At 43.4% G+C, this 8,653-nt stretch overlaps 1 non-coding gene across 1 annotated transcript; it reads left to right on the top strand.

Moving 5' to 3' along the window:
• The first annotated feature begins 7,236 nt into the window (after nt 1–7,236).
• trnat-agu (transfer RNA threonine (anticodon AGU)) lies at nt 7,237–7,310 on the top strand. The gene has a single exon. It is a non-coding gene; the product is annotated as a tRNA-Thr (tRNA).
• The last annotated feature ends 1,343 nt before the right edge of the window (nt 7,311–8,653 follow it).

The raw sequence follows: 8,653 nt of genomic DNA, 5'->3' as shown, positions 1-8,653 counted from the left end.
TAAGGACAGTATCATTCAGAGAGAAAAGAGACATCAGTTCCACAATCACTGCCAGCAGTACTAGTCAGACTGGCACTGATCCCAAGTTCCAGAGACTAACAGTCAATCCAACAGTCACACAGAGCATGACAGACTGAAGTTGTTTCCATTTCACCCCAAATCCGTCCCACTGACAGGTAGATACATCAATCCCAGTCCAAAATCACACCCACTATCAGATTGCAAGGCACTGTGTCACTCTCACAAGAGAGCAGCCTTAACTACAAATTCAATGTCAGATAGAACAGACAAACAGTACCTGATTGTAAAGTACAGAATTAATCTCAATAATGTAACCAGACAGCAGCCTGAACTACAAATTCAATGTCAGATCGAACAAACAGTACCCGATTGTAAAGTACAGAATTAATCTCAATAATGTAACCAGACTGCAGACTGAGCTACATGTTACACACCACTCCACAAATCTCACAAGTGGTCAGACTGGAGGATACAGTATTAATTCCATTACTGCAGACTGAATGCACTGTTATCTACCAGGACATAAAGCATATTGTAAAATGAAAAGACACAGACCTGAAATGTTAATTAGATTAGATTAGATTAGAGATTCAGCACTGAAACAGGCCCTTCGGCCCACCGAGTCTGTGCCGACCATCAACCACCCATTTATACTAATCCTACACGAATCCCATATTCCTACCACATCCCCACCTGTCCCTATATTTCCCTACCTCCTACCTATACTAGTGACAATTTATAATGGCCAATTTACCTATCAACCTGCAAGTCTTTTGGCTTGTGGGAGGAAACCGGAGCACCCGGAGAAAACCCACGCAGACACAGGGAGAACTTGCAAACTCCACACAGGCAGTACCCAGAATTGAACCCGGGTCCCTGGAGCTGTGAGGCTGCGGTGCTAACCACTGCGCCACTGTGCCGCCCAATTGTGTTTCTCCCTCCACAAATGCTGCCTGAACTGCTGAGTATTTCCAGCATTTTTGTTTATTTCATATTTCCAGCATCCACAGACTTTTGCTTTTATTTTAGAGTTAAAGAAACATTGCATTGTGAGGTGGGAGTGACTGCCCTTGACATCAAGGCAGCCTTTGACATGTATGGCAACAAGGCAGCCCTAGCAAAACCAATGTAAATAGAAATCGGGGCAAAATGCTCTGCTGTTTGCAGTCATACCTAGCACTAAGGAAGATGGCTGTGGTTGTTCAGGTCAATCATCTCAGTCTCCGGCCATTACAGCTGGAATTCCTTAGGCTCGTGTTCTAGGCCCAACCATCTTCAGCAGCTTCATCAACAACCTTCCCTCCATCACAAGGCCAGAAGTGTGGATGTTTTCTGATGATTGCCCAATGTTCAGCACCATTCATGACTCCTCAGATACTGAAGCAGCCCATGTCCAGATGCAGCAAGACCTGCACAACATCCAGGCTTGGGTTGATAAGTGGCAAGTAACATTGGCATCAGATAAGTGACAGGCAATGACCATCTCAAACAAGAGAGAATCTAATCATCTCCCCTTGATGTTCAATGGCATTACCATCACTGAATCCCCCACCATTAACATTGACCATTGGTTACCATTGACCAGAAACTGAACTGGACCAGCCATATAAGTGCTGTGACTGCAAGAGCAAAGTCAGAGGCTAGGAATTCTGCGGCGAGTAACTGACCTCCTGTTTCCCCACATCCGTCCACCATTCACAAGGCACAAGTCAGGAGTGTGATGGAATACTGCCCACTTGCCTGGATGAGTGCAGCTCCAACAACACTCAAGTAGCCTGTTTGATTGCCCACATCCACCACCTTCAATATTCACTCCATTCACCACTGATGCACAGTGGCAGCAGTGCGTACCAGCTAAAAGATGCACTGCAGCAACACACCAAGGCTTCTTCGACAGTACCTTCCAAACCTGGAACCTCTACCACCAACAAGGACAAGGGCAGCAGATACATGGGAACACTACCACCTGCAAGTTCCCCTCCAAGCCACACACCATCCTGACTTGGAACTATATCACCATTCCTGCACTGTCGCTGGGTCAAAATCCTGGAACTCCCTTCCAAACAGCACCGTTGGAATTCCTACATCTCAAGGACTGCAGCAGCTCAAGAAGGCAGCTCACCACCATTTTGTCAAGGGCAATTTGGAATGGGCAATAAATGCTGGCATAGCCAGTGATGCCGACATCACATGAACAAATGAAAAAAGTGAGGAAATAGTGAAGGGCTTCTATAGAATACATGCAGATATGTTTCCTCTTGTGGTGTTGTCTGAAACAAGAGCCAAAAATATAAAATCGACATTCATAAAACCAATGAGGAATTCATGAAAAAGGTATTTATGTAGTGAGTGGTTAGAATCTGGAATTTGCAACCACAGGGAGAGGTCGAGGCGATAATATTGATGCATTTAAGGGGAGGTGGAACAACTGTATGGGAAGAAAGGAATTGAGGGATATACATATGGGGCTTTATTTTTCTTTATTTGTGCATATGAAGCAGGGTGGCTGGAAATATGTGTAGAGCATCGAGCAGTTGGGATGATCCCAGTGCAGTGTTTTGTCTCGATGGATCTGCCCAGAATACTTGTGATGCAGGAGCTGGGAGCTTCAGTACTTCAGTGGAGACAGATACTGACACTGGTTTTCATTTGTGGGTGTTTTTAATGATTATTAATTGCGAAATTAAATTCACCTCTTTGATATTTTGCACCTCCCCTGTTCTTGAGTTAAGACATATTTTTTCTTCATACAGGCAAATACTTGAAGGTATCGTGATGAATGTGATGGTTGCTGCACTCGAGGCACAAGGAACAGTGCAGCCAGCTCCTCTCACACACAGTAGGTACATTATCACTCAGAGTACAGAGGGATAGACAGTTCATCAGTTCCCTGGTCTCAGACTGCAGAAGTAGTCAGGCCCACATTGATCCAGAGTTCCAGAAACACATTTTCAATCCAACAATCAAACAAAGCAGGAGAGAAATAAGTTGTTTCCATTTCACCCCAATTCAGTCCCATTGACAGTCAGATACCTCAATCCCAGGTCAAAGTCACACACATTAACATATTGAAATACAATGTGTCAATCTAAATATAATGCAGACTTAGCTATCAATTAAATATCAGATAGAATTGGCACACAGTATTGATTGAATGGCACAGAATCTAACGTAATGCTGTACCCTGAGATTTAAATTAAATACCATACTCAAAGCTCACATCCATTCATGATAAAGGATGTTTAAACATCCCCATAGTGTACCCTGAGATACAAGTTACATACAAGTTCAACATTCATTACAGAGAAAGTTTCTAAGGTGCTGAAAGATATTGTAACCTGAGACACAAATTAGATACCAGTTCAGAACTCACCCACACTGTGAAATGGAAAGATACAGAATCAATTCCATTAGTGTAGATCACTTTAAATCTGTTTCCCCCAGTCACTGACCTCTCTGCTAAGGTAAATAGGCCCTTCACTACAACTCTATCCAGGCACCTCAAAATTTTGTATGTTTCAATGAGATTTCCCCTCAGCCTTCTCTGTGCCAAGGAGAACAGCCCCAGCCTATCCAGTCTTTCCTCATAGCTGCATTTTTCCAATCCCGGCAACATCCTCGTGAATCTCCTCTGCACCCTCTCTAGTGCAATTACATCCTTTCTGTAATAAGGTGATCAGAACTGCATACAGTATTCGTTGTGGACTGACTAATGATTTATACAGTTCCAGCATAACCTCCCTGCTCTTAAATCTGTACCTCGGCTAATAAAGGAAAGGATTCCATGTGCCTTCTTACCACCTTAACGACCTGTCCTGCTACCTTCAGGGATCTGTGGACATTTACTCCAAGGTCCCTCACTTCCTCTACACCTCTCAGTCTTCTCCAATTAATTGTGTATTCCTTTGCCTTATTTAACCTCCCCAAGTGCATCAACTCACACTTCTGAATTGAATTCCATTTGCCATTTTTCTGTCCATCTGACCAGACCATGAAGATCTTCCTGCAGTCTGCAGCTATCCTCCTTGCTATTTACCACACAGCCAATCTTTGTGCCATCTGCAAACTCATACCCCCTACATTTACATCCGTGAAGACTACATCAACTGCACTACCCTCATCTATCTTCCTTCTTAATTCTTCAAAATTTCGATCAAGTTGGTTAGACAAGATCTTCCCTTAACAAATCCATGCTGACTATCCTTGATTAATCTGTGCCTTTCGAAGTAACATTTTATCCTGTCTCTCAGAATAGATTCCAATAATTTGCCCACTACTGATGTTAGACTGACTGGCCTGTAATTATTTGGTCTCCCTCACTCCCTTTTTAAACAAAGGTACAACGTTAGCAGTCCTCCAATCCTCCATCACCACACCTGTATCCAGTGAGGTCTGGAAAATGATGATCAGCTCTTCTGCTATTTCCTCTCTTGCTTCTTTTTAACAGCCTGAGGTGCATTCCATCCGGCGCTGGTGATTTATCAACTTTCATATACACTAATCCCATTAATGTGTCCTCTCTCCCTCTGTATGGATCACATCCATACTTCACACCCCTCTTCCTTATCTACAATATATGCATCTTCCCCCTCTTTTGTGAAGACAGATGCAAAGTATTTATTCAGAACAATGCCAGCATCTTCTGCTCTACACATAGGTTACCTTTTTGGTCTTTTCTGTGCCCTACTCTTTCCTTATTTATCATTTTACTCTCAATGTATTGATAAAACATCTTTGGGTTCACCATAATTTTGATTGCCAATATTCTTTTATGCTCTCGCTTAACTTTCCTAATTTCAATGTTTATTTCCCCCCTCCACATTCTATACTCCTCTCGGCTTTCTGTAGTATTCAGTTCTCTGTGTTGGGCATAAACTTTCCTTTACTGCCTTATTATACCCGTAAACTCCTTGACATCCATGGGGCTCTAGATTTGGCCTTCCCACCCTTTTTCTTTGTGGGAACATGTTGACTCTGAACCCCTGGAATCTCCCCTTTGAATTCTTCCCACTGCTCTGACACTGATTTACCTTCAACTACCTGTTTTCAGTCCACTTTCGGTAAATCAATCTTCACCTTAGTAAAGTTGGTCTTACCCCAATTGAGAACTCGAACTCCTGTTCTGTCCTTGTCCTTTCCATAATTATATTAAAACTGACTGAATTATGATCACTACCACCAAATTGCTGTCCCACTGCCGCTCCTTCCACCTGCCCCTCTTCATTTCCTAAAACTAAGTCTAAAACTTCACCCTCTCTTGTTGGACTTGCTACATATTGGCTAAAAAAGTACTCCTGAATGCACCTCAAGAATTCTGCTCCCTCAATTCCCTCTACACAAAAAGTATCCCAGTTAATGTTTGGGTGGTACAAATCCCCCAATGTTACTGCCCTATTGTTCTTGCACTTCTCAGATATTTGCCTACATATCTGCTCTTCCATCTCCCTCTGACTGTTTAGGGGTCTATAGTACACTCCCAGCAGTGTGATTGCCTCTTTTTTGTTCCTCAGCTCAATCTATACGGTCTCATTTGATAAACCTTACAACATATCATCCCTCCTCACAGCTGCAATAGTTTCTTTGACCAAAATTGCCACTCCCCCTCCTTTTTTATCCCCTTCCCTCTCACGTCTGAAAATCCTGTAACCAGGAAGATTGAGCTGCCATGCCTGTCCCTCCTTTAGCCATGTTTGTGTAATAGCTATGATATCATACTGCCATGTGTCTAACTGTGCCCTGAGCTCATCTGCTTCATTTGCTATACTCCTTGCATTGATTTAGATATCCTTGAGCACTGCCAACATTTTTTGTTTTGAATTTTCTAATCAGTGTTTCCTCTCTCTTCCAGACTCCATTAATTTTCTGCCTTCCATTTTCATTTCTGATCTGACTCTACCTTCCAGTCCCCATCTCCCTGCCAAACTAGTTTAAACCCTCCCCAACAGCACTAGCAAAACATCCTGCAAGGAACTCCGTCCTGGCTCGGTTCAGGTGCAACCCATCCAACCTGTCCCAAAAATCTAAAGTCCTCCCTCCTGCACCATCTTTCCAGCCACACGTTCATCTGTCTTATCCATCTATTCCTGTACATTCATCTGTCTTATCCATCTATTCCTGTACTCACTTGCACGTGGCACTGGGAGTAATCCGGAGATTATTACTTTTGATGTCCTGCTTGCTAATTTCTTCCCTCACTCCCTATGTTCTGACTGCAGCACAACATCCTTATATCTACCTATGTTGTTGGTTCTGATGTGGACTACCACTGCTGGCTGTTCACCCTTCCGCTTCAGGGTGCTCTGCAACTGCTCAATGACATCCTTGACCCTGGCACCAGGGAGCCAACACTCCATTCCTGGATTCACGTCTGTGGCCATAGAAACACCTGATTGTTCCCTTGACGATTGAATCACCTATCACTATGGCTTTTCCAGTCTTCCCTGTACTCCCCTTTGCTGCTGAGTCACCCATGGTGTCATGGACTTGGCTCCGGCTGCACTACCCAGGTGAAGCATCATTGTCCTCTGTATTCAGAACTGAATACCTGCTGGAGAGTGAGACGCACTCGGGGTGTCCTGCACTACCTGCCTGATTCTTTTTGACTGCCTGGTGGTCACCCATTCCCTCTCTCCCTGCATACTCTTAAGCTGTGGGGTGACCACATCTATAAACGTGTTATCTATGTACAAAGAACAAACAACAGTACAGCACAGGAACAGGCCATTCGGCCCTCCAAGCCCGCGCCGATCTTGATGCCTGTCTAAACTAAAACCTTCTGCACTTCAGGGGACCGTATCCCTCTCTTCCCATCCTATTCATGTATTTGTCAAGATGCCTCTTAAACGTCGCTATCTTCCCTGCTTCCACCACCTTCCCCGGCAGCAAGTTCCAGGCACTCACCACCCTCTGTGTAAAGAACTTGCCTCGCACATCCCCTCTAAACTTTGCCCCTCTTGCCTTAAACCTATGTCCCCTCGTAACTGACTCTGCCACCCTGTGAAAAAGCTTCTGACTATCCACTCTGTCTCTGCCACTCATAACTTTGTCAACCTCTATCATGTCGCCCCTCCACCTCCATTCTCAGTTTTGGGAAAAATAGAGTATATGACTGTATCAGTAAGTAGGAAAAGTTAAAATATGTTGTGACCAGTGGAGACGTGTGATGAGAATAAACAGATCCTCCTCTGATTTCAACTACACAAGCATTTGTGATTTGGCTCTGTAGCTTAGTTGGTAAAAGCACCTGTCCAGTAAACAGAAGAGCCTGGGTTCAACTCCCAGCAGAGCCTTATGTCACATTTGTGATATGCTTTAGAAGTTTCCTTATCAATCATTTATATCTCTGTTTTGTGAACTTGAACTTGGAATTCAAATTACATGATGAATTTCAGTCACAGGAGAAAACAGCCGTTGTGAAGGATGTGAGTTGGGAATGGCTGTTCCTCCTTGTCCAGAAATTCAGTGCTGAGACGCCAAAGGCAACTTCTTTGATACAAATTTGTTCACGGTGACATTCAATCTGGAAAGCAGCTCGACATTAATCTCACTGAAGGAAAGTGTGACTGCGTTGTTTGTTTCAGAGTGTTTGTGTCGTTATGTGTTGCTTTTAACCGAGACTGGGGACATGACGCAAGTGGGAGGGTTGATCCGAGGTTTGGAATATTTTTCAATCAGGAACAAGAAAAATCAAAGGAACCAAATAAGAAAACCTATGTCTCGTGGGTGTTGAGAGACGGTGAGAAGATATTAATCTTTGTTCCATTCAATCCGGCTGCGATGAACTTTGAATTTTTCCGCCTTTTATAAACATTATTTGAAGGGTCTCTGTAACAATGTTCAGTGTTGATGAGAGTGGGGTCTGGGTGAGCAGCTGCTGAGTGTGACAGGGTCAGGACTGGATGCAGGAAGTTCTCTGACACTCTCTCTCCCTCTCTCTCTGATGGCTTTGAGTTGACTTTCAAGTGTTTGAATAAATGAAGGAAGTTCCCTCCACCCATTTGTTTGGACAGACAGTGTAGTATAAGGATGTAAAGGGTTAATGCTGAAGAGAGTGGGATCAACCCCTCCCACTGTCAGAGTGATGATGTAACAGTCACATGAGATGAGGTTTGGGAGAAGAGAGAGCAGCACCAAGGATGCTAGCTTCAGAGGTTTGATGAATGTGTATATAGTATTGTGTAAATTAGAAAAGAGTTCTTAGTTCTTTCAGCAGGAAATGTGTCCAGAAAATATTCAGGAGTCGGAATGCAGATATTAACTCCAAGTGACAGTTCTGGGTTCATTTAACAAAAAAAAGGTAGCGAATAATATTGCTGACTGATTGAAATCCCCCAGTGAGGAGACAGTTAAACAGGTGATCTGTTGGGGCATCCTTCGATCCAAGGTTTCGGCAGCATTTAATCTCCCTTTTTGGTGAAATTCTCTGTTATTTGCATCTTTTTTAAATCAGCTTTCATGGGTGAGTGAAAAACTCCATTCTTCCTTCTTCCCATCAGTTTCTCTTTTCTGTCTCAGATCAATATAATGATGAGAATCCCAATTTAATCTGCTGTTTCTGGTGTTTTATCCATTCCAATCAAAATTCAACATTCCAATCAAATCAATTTGTTATTCCACAGTGTCTCTCCATGTG

This window comes from Heterodontus francisci, unplaced genomic scaffold (genome assembly GCF_036365525.1).
Source record: "Heterodontus francisci isolate sHetFra1 unplaced genomic scaffold, sHetFra1.hap1 HAP1_SCAFFOLD_52, whole genome shotgun sequence".
NCBI lineage: Eukaryota > Metazoa > Chordata > Chondrichthyes > Heterodontiformes > Heterodontidae > Heterodontus > Heterodontus francisci.
The sequence above is the reverse complement of the archived record's forward strand: the minus strand, read 5'-3'. Positions and strand labels throughout refer to the sequence as shown.